The sequence below is a fragment of the Macrobrachium nipponense genome, chromosome 49 (assembly GCF_015104395.2).
Source record: "Macrobrachium nipponense isolate FS-2020 chromosome 49, ASM1510439v2, whole genome shotgun sequence".
In the NCBI taxonomy this organism is placed as follows: domain Eukaryota; kingdom Metazoa; phylum Arthropoda; class Malacostraca; order Decapoda; family Palaemonidae; genus Macrobrachium; species Macrobrachium nipponense.
Window position 1 is genome coordinate 2,388,155 of NC_087224.1, and position 13,428 is coordinate 2,401,582.

The 13,428-nt window shown below is 33.0% G+C and overlaps 1 long non-coding RNA gene across 1 annotated transcript in view; it reads right to left on the bottom strand.

Moving 5' to 3' along the window:
* Positions 1–13,428, bottom strand: part of LOC135205211 (uncharacterized) — a 539,269-nt gene that overhangs the window by 489,657 nt on the left and 36,184 nt on the right. The gene's annotated exons all lie outside the window — the stretch shown is intronic.

A 13,428-nucleotide genomic window follows, 5' to 3' on the forward strand; every position in this document is an offset into this window, starting at 1 on the left:
TATATATCTATATATATTATATAATATTGCTGTACAATTTTCTGAAACTGATTAGTTCCTATCGAAGGTACTATATACTACACGTTATGCTGGTTCTCCTGTGCAAGTAATCTTCAAAAAGAGATGACTTTACAAGTAGTGATTTTAATGACTCTTAAGTTCTACCACTTGGTTTCGAAGCTTCTTTGTATTTTCACTGCCCTGAAGTCTTTCAGTAACGTTATATACTGTATATTCAGTCTGGGGAAATGAGGCTGAATTATTTAGCATAATTAGGTAAGATTTTCTTTGTTAACCTTAAGTTAGTTGTTTGCCTTGAAACCTCAGGTTGACCTCTGAAGTGTGTTCATGAAATCACCATAGACAAAATAGACAGGTACTCTTGTTGGTAAATATTTAACATGTTTTTATTATATCTGAAAAAACATTGGGTCTTATTTTCATATTTTGTAGTCAATGAAATCATGTGTCCTGCATAAGTACTGAATGATTTTTGATATCCAGATATCTAGGTTCAGTTGCATATTCTAATATTTCTGCATCCTCCCGTAATGTCTCATTTTGTTCATACCATAAGTACGAACAAAATACTGCCAATTTAATCGTTGCTCAGACTTCCATTCGCGTCTGGTTAATCCAGCACAGGAAAGTAAGTCTCCATCATCATCTTTCATTTGGTATAAAGGTCATGAACAAAGTATTTTTTGCTAAATCTTTTAAAATAAAAACCGTGATTTTTGGTTTTTTCCTTTTGTAATGTATCGTTCTACGTCTTCACTGCCTTTGGGGTATTTCACCTCATCCCTATTTTTCTTATGGGCTGGGCACTGGGTCACCTGCCCAATTGAACTCTGTACATGTACCTAGCCTAGGCTCCGAGGCTTTCAAGTACTTCCTAGTTCTATAAGGTGTTTCAAAGCTGTCTCACTGTGTGTTTTGAAATGTATTTTTAGAAGAATAAGGTATTGCACTAGGGCAAGGTATTGGTTGGAAATAGATTTTTCACATAGAGGCATATTTTATCAAATACATGTGTGTCGCCTACACCCAGTCTTGCATAGGTTTATTCACAGTGTATGTAACTTTTTAAAGGAATTCTAGAATATTATTTATAGTTGCTATATAACACGAATAGAATCATACATTCTATAACTTACTTATCTAAGAACGAAATACCATTCGCTGAAGATTAAATGAGAACAAAATTGAATGCATTAAATATCTAACAGAAGCTGTACTCAAATTCACGTACAACCACATAGCATTTAACTGGGTATAAGGAAATATCATTCGCTGGGGAGTATATACCCTCAACATTTAGTTTAAATCATTTTTCTTTTTCACCTTAAGCAGGAAACGTAATTCCACGAAACGTCCGACAATTGCTGAATTCAAATCAGACCGAAACCTTAGCCCCAGTACAATGGCATAGCATCTCATTGGGTATATATTCTTGTGATGCCCCTGTATACGCTCCCATCTTGGAAATGGTCCAGCATCGTGGTATTTGAAGGCCATGCGTGAAATCAGGAACTTTCTTTACTTAAAACGAAACTTAGATTCTGGATAAGTTTATGCAAAGTTCCCCTTCCCCAACCCCACCCCCAAAAAACGAAAAAAAAAATCCAAAATGTTATTTGGACATCTTCATTGGAAACATTCCCTGTTTTACTATTAAATGATTTCTGAACTGACACTGAGATCCAATATTTATGGATGGCAGCATTTTCAAATTTCATTTCAAAAAGAAATATACCAGATACTGACGATGCTGGATCTGTGACCTAGATCATCAAAGCTAAGCTGCGTGATATATATATATATTAGCTTACATTAGCGATAGATTTATTAATATAGTTGGATAAGTACCTATGGACGTCATATTTTGTGTGTGGGATTTTGACAGGTAACGACTGTCACATTTTTTTTTTTTTCAATTGGGAGTTTTGTACTACAGTTACTATTATAGAGACTTTGTTAAGGAATTGTAACGGGACAACGATCTCTCCATGCTGATCTCATTCATCTTCCCTGTCTGTAACTTGAAAATATACGAGATAAGAATCTCAAGCAGACGACTTTAGTCAAATGTATTCTGTTACTCCCATTCTGCACTGTCCTATAGCATTCCCCCCCCTTCTCCCGCCCCCTAGGGGGGCAGTGCCATCAGAGCGTAGGCCCCTAGCTGCAACCCCTTTCACTCCTTTTGCCGTACCTCCTTTCATATTCCCCATCTTCCATCTCGCTTTCCATAACCCTCTCCTGACAACTGGGATGTTTTCCTCCTGTTACACCTCTCAAATCTTCTTACTGTCAATTTCCGTTTCAGCGCTGAATGACCTTATCATCAGAGGCCCCAGCGCTGAGCCTTTTGTCCTAAATTCTACGCTCTATCTGTCTTCTACAGACTTTCCAATTTCGAGTGACGGGACCACTATAGTGGCCCTGGGTGAGTTTGGGGCTATTGAGTTGGGGGGGTTCCCCTAACCAACATGATGACGACAACGCAATCAAATACACAGCTTTACCGCTTTTAGCTATAATGTGTTTTGTAAGGCCAGTCTATTGTGCGTGCGAATTTTTATATATCATTTTTGTAAGATTTTTTACGAAGATTTTTTTGTATGCGTATAATAAAGGAATTTGCACAGATGTTTTTTTTTTCCTCCTTACGAAACGTGACATTATAGTTTTAGATATTTAATTCTAAGTAAAATCTCATCTTAAGGGTTAAATAGGTTATAACTTTGTAGAAAGATATGAGTCCTTTCATATATATATATATATAATATATATATATATATATATATATATAATATATATATTATAAATAAATTATATATTATACATAACATACATACATACATACATACATACATACCATATATATATCTATATAATATATATATATTATATATATATAATATAGTATATGTATGTATATACATGGCGAAGTATTTTACACTTTATTCCGACACGTTTCGCATTCATCAGAATGCATCTTCAGGGTCTGTATAATAAATAATGACTAATATAAATTAAATTGATTAGAAAATAGTCTAAAAATTATTTACAAACTAGTTAAAATGAAAACCGAAACTTCACACATAGATAAAAATACACTAACAATTGATAAAACAACACGAGAACTAAAAGCACATACGTTAGGTTAAAAGTTCAGATAGATAGTTAAAACAAAAAAATAAATAAAAAATAAATTAGGTTAAAATACAAAGTTTAAAAAAATATTTGGAGGAGCAATGGGGGTCGACCTACCATGGTAAGAGATAAATAAAAACTAAAAGAATGTACACAGAAACATAGGCTTACGAAAGATGCAACGGGGTGGAGGTGGTCTGGTTGTTCAACTGCGGAACAAGTTGTTTAATAAAATGGCTCTCCAGGATCAATAATTCATTTGGGCTGGAGGTTTGACCAACAATAATAAAATCCTCATATTTAATATCAACTTTACATTTTTTGCTTTGTTCACGTATACTGGACTGTTCGGGATTTGATAGTGAACATCCAGTACGGAAACTAACTCCCTTGTAGCAGTCTATGCGAACCCTCATCGTCCTCTGAGAAGAACCCACGTAAGTTCCCAGACTACATATGGGACAAGAATATATATATCATATATATATATATACAAATATAATATATATATATATATATATATATATGTAGTAGAATTAAGGCCAAAGACCAAGCGATGGGACTCTATGAGGTCATTCAGCGTTGAAACGGAAACCGTGAGTATAGAAAAGGTTTGAGAGGCGTAACTGGAGGGAAAACCTACGAATCAATTGTTAGGAGAGGGTGGGTAACAAGATGGAAGGAAGAGAATATGAACGGAGGTGCAGTAAAATAAAGGAATGAAACGGGTTGCAGATAGGGCCCGAATTGGGATGCTACAAAGACGCTTAAGTAAAGCCTGTTACAGCGCACCACACGAGATACACAGTATATGATGGAAGAGAGAAGAGGAAGCAGCTTCGACGTGTAAACGCAGTGATTGTATTCAGTTTTTATTTCAAGCCTTTCCCTGTCTTTTGATGGTTTCCTAGTGATGTAGAGTTGCTTCAGGGATCATAAAGGTACAAGGAACCAATAACTAAAGAGTTTTATAGTTGTGTTTAGACTTAGTTGCCTTTTGAGGATAGAAAATAAATCAGTGGTCGTTCGTCACTCATCGCCGGAAAGGCTGCATGCCCCGAGGCTATGAGTGACGTAAGCCGTGAGACCGCCCAACGATGACGTCACGATTCTATCCTCAAATCAGGAGAAAGGACTCCATTGGGTTGATTTTTTCAAGCAAACCTGACAATGAAACTGTTTGTAGTGTAATTTTGAGAATCTTGAAATTGAAACTTGCGACTTGATAGGATTCCAGTTGATGCCTAGGAATAGGTTTATCATGAAATTCAGCTCGCGCGTTATGTATGAAAAGTTCATCAGTGAACACGATGAGAAGAAACTCCAGATCGGCAATGGGATTACTGTGAAAATAGTGAACATGGGAGCAAGCTACTCCTTTGTATCAATCAGATACGCACCTTTTGACATGGACAAGCATATGATAGAATCCGTACTTGAAGGATATGGAAAGGTAATATGGATAAGGAATAACCAACACACGCTAGGAAAAGGAAACGGTTTATTGAATGGGATAAGAACAGCAAAAATGGAAATCAAGAATAACATTCCATCGTCTATTAGGATAGCAGGACATTCAGTGTCCTTCATGTACAGCGGACAGAGCAGAACCTGCTATAAATGTGGAAGTGAAGATCATCTAGTGGAAAACTGTGTTACAGAGAAGACATTAAGGGAGGAATTGACGGATAAGGAAACGCACTTCCCGGAAATAGGAAAATGGAACAGAAAAGCGAAGGAGAATCCAGGATTTAGCGTAAAGGATCTACTTCAAGATTGCACTTGTGATAATGAAAAACTTTAAAACTGAACCAAGATAAAGAAATTCAAAATGCTGAAGATAACACAGATGCTAACTCAAAATATTTAATTGATAAAGACAATGTCTAGGGTGACATAGATAATGATGATGAGTTAAAACGCGTAAGCATTGCAATGCCAGCTAATTCTACGCATATAAATGAATCCGATAATGAAGACATGCATATAAATGAGTCCGATAATGAAGATGTAACTGTATCTGAATATGGGATACAAAACAACATTGTAAAGGAAAAAGAAACCGAGAAGTCTGATAAAACGGAAATAAAGCAATAGTGGAGATTCATCGTGAGCGAAATGATACGGAACTGCCAAGTATGGAAGCAGAATCAGTAGGGAAAACCAGTCATGAGGAAGTGATCAGGAATAATTTCGACGAAAATATGACAACTGAATACAACGACATAGCAGAAGACATGTTGACCGATGAGAGCCTGGAAAGGGAAATGATGAACGAAGCTGATGACGTTGAGAAGCGGATTAAGGAATTTAGTCACAAAGAACAAAGTGAAGATAAGAATACTGAAAAGTGGAAAGTACATGTGGAAAATAATGGGAAAATGGTTATATAAAAAAGTAAAGACGGTAATGACAAGATGCATAGAAATGATGAGGGAAATTTGAAGGATGATTGTGAAAGAAAACGACGAAAGGTGAATAGTAAAAATACAAGCTCGTAATGGGTAAGTGGTTAACCTCTTTAAATCATGGCTCTGACGGTAGCCACCTTATACGTAAATGGACTTAATGTAGTTAACAAACAGATGTGCGTTGACTCTCTCATGAGATTTCACAGAATTGATGTATTGATGCTGCAGGAGCATAATATTAAAAATGTCAAAGACTTTATTTACCAATCTAATGATTATGATGTCTTTATTAACTGTTGTACTAATTTGAAAGGTGGAACTGCGATATATATTAGAAAATGTCCTAGCATTAAGGTCTTGAATCAGGAAATGGATGGAGAGGGGCAAGTAAATAGTATTAAGATTGAGTTTAATGGTATAATCATTCCTCTGTTGAACTTGTACGCTCCATCAAGAACAAACAAAATACCAGAACGAGAAGAATTCTTTCGAAATAAATTGTTATTTTATTTCAGGAATAACAGTGAAAACTTAATATTAGGTGGAGATTTTAACTGTGTGACCTCTCTTCGAGACAGTAGTTCAAAAAATGTTTATTTACGGTCAAAAGCTCTAAGGAACATGATAAAACAAGTAGGATTGAAAGACATAACCATAGGTTGTCACAAGCTACCTGAATATACTTTTGTTAAAAATAACTACGGGTCAAGAATAGACAGAGTATATGTTAAAAGGCTATTTAACCATATAAAGTCTTGGGAAACAATACCTATCAGCTGCTCAGATCACAGCATGGTTTTAGATCAATTTAATGTACAAAATTTGGTAGAGGTTTTTGGAGGCTTAACACAAAAGTTTTGGGTTTTAAAGAAACTGAGGAGAATTTCAGTGTAGTTTGGAGTCATATTGTGGCTAAAAAAGGTTTTTTTGATAATTTGCTATCATGGTGGGATTTTGCAAAAATGGAATGTAAAAGGCTTTTTATAAGAATGTCGGAAATTATGTCGCAAGAAAAATATGGACTTCTAAATATGTTGCAGGGAAGACTGAAACAATTGTATGCAAAAGCTAATGTTGGTGGAATTGACTGAAAAAATAAGGGCGATTAAAGACAGAGCGAATAACATACAGAATGAGTTTTGTGAGGGCATTAAACTACGAGCAAAACTAAGAGACATGGTAGAAGGTGAAAAGGTATCAGCATACTTGTTAGGAAGAGAGAAGGATAGGAACTCGGGTATTTTTAGAGTTAAAACGGATAAAGGAGTTCTCATTAATACTGACAGTATTGTTTCATTTTTTAAAAGTTATTACAAAGACTTACACGATAAGGTTAATGTTGATAAAATTCAACAAGAGGAATTACTTAGAATGTGCAAGAATAAATTGGATAATGATGATGTAGATATGTTATCAAAAGAAATTGAAGAAGAAGAAATATGGGCAGCCATTAAGGGCTTAAGCATTGGAAAGTCACCAGGAAAGGACGGCCTTCCTACTGAATTTTACAAAAAGTTTTGGACACTGTTGAAACCTCACTTCATACAAGTAATTAGGTACGCTCTGAAGGAGGATTTGAGTAGTTCTCAGCATGAAGGCATTCATAAGCTTATACCAAAGGGTGGGGACGTAGAACTAACAGAGAACTGGAGGCCCATGTCTCTTCTTAACGTAGATTATAAAATATGTGCAAAAATATTAGTTAATCGTATGAAATTAGTAATGAATAAGATTATTTCATCTGAGCAGTATTGTGGTGTAAATGGAAGGTCAATTATCGACTATAATAATATGATAAGAGATGTAGTGTATTATTCATCCGAAATTCATTCGAACTTGGCTCTTTTAAACCTTGATTGGTCAAAGGCTTTTGACAGGGTGGATACGAAGTTCTTATGGAGAATTATGAATTGCTTTGGATTTCCCGACTCCTTTATCAAATGGTTAAAGGTGTTATATAAAAACAGTCATGGCTATTTATGCATCAATGGAGTAATTAGTTCTTCGTTTGAAATAAATAGGTCTGTTAGACAGGGATGTCCCTTGTCCAGGCTTTTGTTTGTAATATTTCAAGAACCCTTATACTTAGCTATTAAAGGTAATAAACAGATTATTCCTCCTCCACTTCCAAATAAAAAATGTATCAAGCCTCAAGGGTTTGCAGATGATTCAACCATTTTCATCACCGCTGAGAAATCTCTGCAAGTTGTTTATAAAGAGATAGAAAGGTTTGAAAAGGCTACAGGAGCACAACTAAACATCGATAAAACAAAAGTTTTAGGAATTGGAAACTGGGAAAATAAATTGTCTTGGCCTACTGACAGGGTAAAAAGTGTAATGAAAACTAATAATTTAGGGATTGAATATAGTGGAAATTATGAAGAAACTTGCAGACAAAATTGGGAAAACAGAATAAACAAGATCAGCAGAATATCATCCATGTCAGAACAGAGAATATTAACCCTATATCAAAAGGGTATTATTATCAATTCCTTGATACTCTCAAAAGTATGGTATTTGGCTCAAACATTTCCATTGTCTAAACGAGAGGCCTTAGCCATAAATTCTCGTATTTTCAGATTTCTTTGGCATGGAAAGTACCAGCCTATTAGAAGAACAACACTTTGTTTACCCAAGGAAGAAGGGGGACTAGGGATTACTGATGTTTATCACAAAGCTTTATCTATTTTATGTTGCACTGTTTTCAAAGAGCCAACAAATGATTCATGCCTCGCTGTTTATTATTGTAGTATAAGAGTAAGTCATATGCTGAATACGATTGATAAAAAAGAGATATCGTATATTTCTAATTCATACTATTCTGTAGCGATAGAGGCAATTAGAAAGGTGTTTCGTTGTAAAAATTTCCCTTTCTTGACGAGTAAAGTAGTTTGATTGTATCCGTCCAAATTGTGAGGCCATAATAGAGAGTAACCACCCGTTGTTCAACTGGAAAAGCATTTGGAAGAATGTAAACAATAGACATATAGGATTACGAGAGAGAGAATTTATGTATAGATATTTGTATGAGACTCTAGCAACTAACCAAAGATTAAGGATGCTAAAGATAAGGACGGATGGTTCTTGTGACAGATGTGGGGAGGAAGAAAATTCAATCCATATATTTTATTCCTGTATTTATATTAAAGATATTTTTCTATGGTTTAAAAATATTCTGATCAATATATGTAGCATTGAGAAAAATAGTTTCTTAAGAATTTTAATGTTAGATTTTAATTGTAAAACAACAAAGTGTAATAATGCTGCATGAGTTTTAATTGTGGATTACTTGTATGAGATATGGGTGAGCAAGAAAAAGAAATATGATCTTAGACAAATTATAAACTTTTAAAGAGTAAGTTTAGATATACTAGATGGTTACTTGAACATTTGTTAAGTGAAAGAATGCTGAACTGTTTTAACAGAAAATATGTCAATTATGATTTCAATTAACTTATCTGTAGGTTTGTGTTATATTATTATATAAGTTGGCAGGCAGATACCCAAAAATATGGTATCAGAAAAGGGACTTCATTTGCGAAAGGTTTAAGTTTATGACTTTTGTAATCTATTAAGAATGTAAGTTTGATGATCCGACTAAATATAAATATATATATATATAAAATATATATATTTAAAATCTGATTATATTGCAGTTTATCTTATAATAAGAGAAAAAAAATTTCCTGAACCTTAATGCTAGGACACTTTCTAATATATTTCTCAGTTCCACCTTTCAAATTAGTACAACAGTTAATAAAGACATCATAATCATTAGATTGGTAAATCAAGTCTTTGACATTTTTAATATTATGCTCCTGCAACATCAATACATCAATTCTGTTTAATCTCATGAGAGAGTCAACGCACATCTGTTTGTTAACTACATTAAGTCCATTTACATTTAAGGTGGCTACCGTCAGTGCCATGATTAAAAAGAAGTTAACCACCCACTCAACCATTACATTTATAGCAGGTTCTGCTCTGTCCGCTGTGCAAGAAGGACACCGAATGTCCTGCTATCCTAATAGACGATGGAATGTTATTCTTGATTTCCATTTTTGCTGTTCTTATCCCATTCAATAAACCGTTTCGTTTTCCTAGCGTGTGTTGGTTATTCATTATCCATATTACCTTTCCACATCCTTCAAGTACGGATTCTATCATCTGGTTGTCCATGTCAAAAGGTGCGTATCTGATTGATACAAAGGAGTAGCTTGCTCCCATGTTCACTATTTTCACAGTAATCCCATTGCTGATCTGGAGTTCCTTCTCATCGTATTCACTGATGAACTTTTCATATATAACGCGCGAGCTGAATTTCATGATAAACCTATTCCTAGGCATCAACTGGAATCCTATCAAGTCGCAAGTTTCAATTCCAAGAATCTCAAAAATTACACTACAAACTGTTTCATTTAAGGGCAGAATCGTGACGTCATCGTTGGGCTGTCTCACGGCTTAAGTCACTCATAGCCTCGGGGGATGCAGCCAGCCAGCCTTTTCGGCAAATAGTGACGGACGACCACTAACTCACTTTTTATCCCCAAAAGGCAACTAAGTCTAAACACAACTATAAACTCTTTAGTTATTGGTTCCTCGTACCTTTATGATCCCTGTAGCAACGCTACATCACTAGGAAACCATCAAAAGACAGGGAAAGGCTTGAGCAAAAAAAAAAAAAGAAAAAAAAAAAAAAAAAAAAAACGGAATACAATCACAGCCGTGTTTACACTTCGACGCTTCTTCTTCCTACTATTTACAGATTTTTTAAAGTAGAATTTTATATATAATTTTTGTAAGATTTTTAACGGAATTTTTTTGGTATGCATAATAAAGGAATTTGCACAGATTTTTTTTGTTACTCCCATACGAAAAATTAAATTATAGTTATAGATATTTAATTATTAAAAATCTCATCTTAAGGGTTAAATGGTTATAACTTTATAAAAAGATAGGTCCCTTTCCAAATATCTATATATATATATACTATAGATATATGGTATTTTAATATACCTTTATATATATAATCCATATATATATACACACACACATATATATATATATATAATATATATATATATAAATATATTATATAGGTATATATATATATATATATATATATATATATATATATATATATATATATATAATATATCCAATATAATCAAAGGGTACTATAGTTGGCAGGAGAAGGACGTAGGAACATATATATACACATTGTCTAATCCCCAACTTTCCAATGTAAGATCCCACGCTAGAGGTTGCAAGACATCGATAAAATACAACTTCAAAATAATTGGCCAAGTCAAGGAACCTGGAGAACGGCTTCTCTTGGAAAAGTCTATGCATAAAAAAAAAAAATGTACCTACGTTAAATTGCCAATCATCGGCTGTTCCCCTGTTCATAGCATAACGGGCTTGTTTTGTTTATATTTGTCAGCCTTCTTTTTCTGTTCTTGTGTAGTTTTTTAGTGTGTGTCTGTCATTTTGAGAGGTGCGCCTTGCTCTTCATTTTAAATTCGTTTTTTCCTTTTTTTTCTTTTATTGAGTTTAGTTTTTGTAAGGATCATTTTAAGCTTTCTTGGTTTTTAATGTGTAAATGTATTTAAGTGTGATTCAGTATTTAAGTTTAACTTAGTTTCCATTTTAAGCTTTCTTATGCTTTATGTATGTTTCTTTTAATTATGTGCTCGGATGCTCCTTTTTATATAGATGTCCTGATGATGTGACCATGGGTCAAGAAACGCGTTGGCAATAAATAATCATCTAATGGTTTTTATGTATGGTGCTGCGCCCTTCTCCTGTCTACTATATATATATATATATATATATATATATATATATATATATATATATATATATATATATATATATATATATATATCACTGAATTGCTGATTTCAAAATTAATGAAAAAAAAATCATACTACTGAGTTACTTATCTCAAAAATCATACTACTGGGTTACTTATCTCAAAAATCATATTACTGAATTATTTATCTCAAAAGTCATACTACTGAATTGTTGATTTCAAGAATACTACTGTATTACTGATTTGACTAACATTAATCTTGATTTGGTCTTATTTAACGAAAATAAAACGTATCTTACAATATTTTAAAAAAAAAAAAAAAAAAAAAAAAACGCTGAAAACGAATATCACACTCTGAACCAGTTACATGCAAACGGCAATGTTGGTGGGGGTGCCCTATGTATATGTATTAAAGACCGCAGAGGCCATTTATACAATCGTATGTTATTCATGCCTATACGCAAATGGCTTCAAAACCCCTGAACTGAACTGATACAACTTATTTTCAAAAATGTCTTTCGGTTTTGTGTTAATATCGTGATTGAAATCGTCACGCAAAACGTCCTTAACCCAAAAAGGAACAATTTAAAAATATAGGTGTGAAAGTCACAGGTAAGCAACAGAGATCGGTGGAATATATATATAATATATATATATATATATATATATATATATATATATATATATATATAGATATATATATATATATAATATATATATATATATGATATATATATAAATATATATATATATATATATATATATATATATATATATATATATATATATATATATACTATATATATATATATATATATATATATACATACATACATATCATATATATATATATATATATATATATATATATATATATGATATATATAGATAATATATCTATTATAATGACCTCTTACATATCCTAAGCTATATGGATCTTTGGCTTTAATTCTAATATATATATACTATCTATATATATATATATATATCATATATTATATGTATATCTATATATATATATCATATATATAGTATATATATATAGATAGATATATATATATATAGATATATAGATATATATATATATATATATATATATAATATATATATATATATATATATAATATATATAGATATATAGATATATATATATATATATATATATATATATATATATATCTATATCTATATATCTATATATATATATATATATATATATATATATATCATATATAATATATAGATGTATATCTATATATATGTATATACTATATATATATATATATATATATATATATATATATAGTATATATATATATTAGAATTAAGGCCAAAGACCAAGTGCTGGGACTCTATGAGGTCATTCAGCGTTGAAACGGAAATCGGGAGTATAGAAAAGGTTTGAGAGGCGCAACTGGAGGGAAAACCTACCAATCAATTGTTAGGAGAGGGTGGGTAACAAGATGGAAGGAAGAGAATATGAACGGAGGTGCAGTAAAATAAAGGAATGAAACGGGTTGCAAATTGGGCCCGAATTGGGACGCTGCAAAGAAGCTTAAATAGTAATGCTAATTACAGTGCTCCGCACGAGATCCACTGTCGGCACTACCCACCTACGGTATAGAAATGTATATATGATGGATGGGTATAGTCTAAGTTAGAATAATGAATTACCAAGTTAATAATAATAATAATAATAATAATAATAATAATAATGCGCAATGAACAAATAAAACAACAGCACAAGAACCTTATACTAAAATCAGTTATCAGGACTTGAACTGAATTCAAATTTTTGTCCAGCAGTAAGAAATGCCAGTCGGCTATCAAACAACGAACTTACGGCACAACATAACCAACAGTCATCGCCTCAGTGGCGTGGTTGGTATGGTGTTAGCGTCCCACCTCGGTGATCGCGGGTTCGATTCTCGGCCATTCCATTGAGGGGTGAGAGATGTGTATTTCTGGTGTAGAAGTTCACTCTCGACGTGGTTCGGAAGTCACGTAAAGCCGTTGGTCCCATTGCTGAATAACCACTGGTTC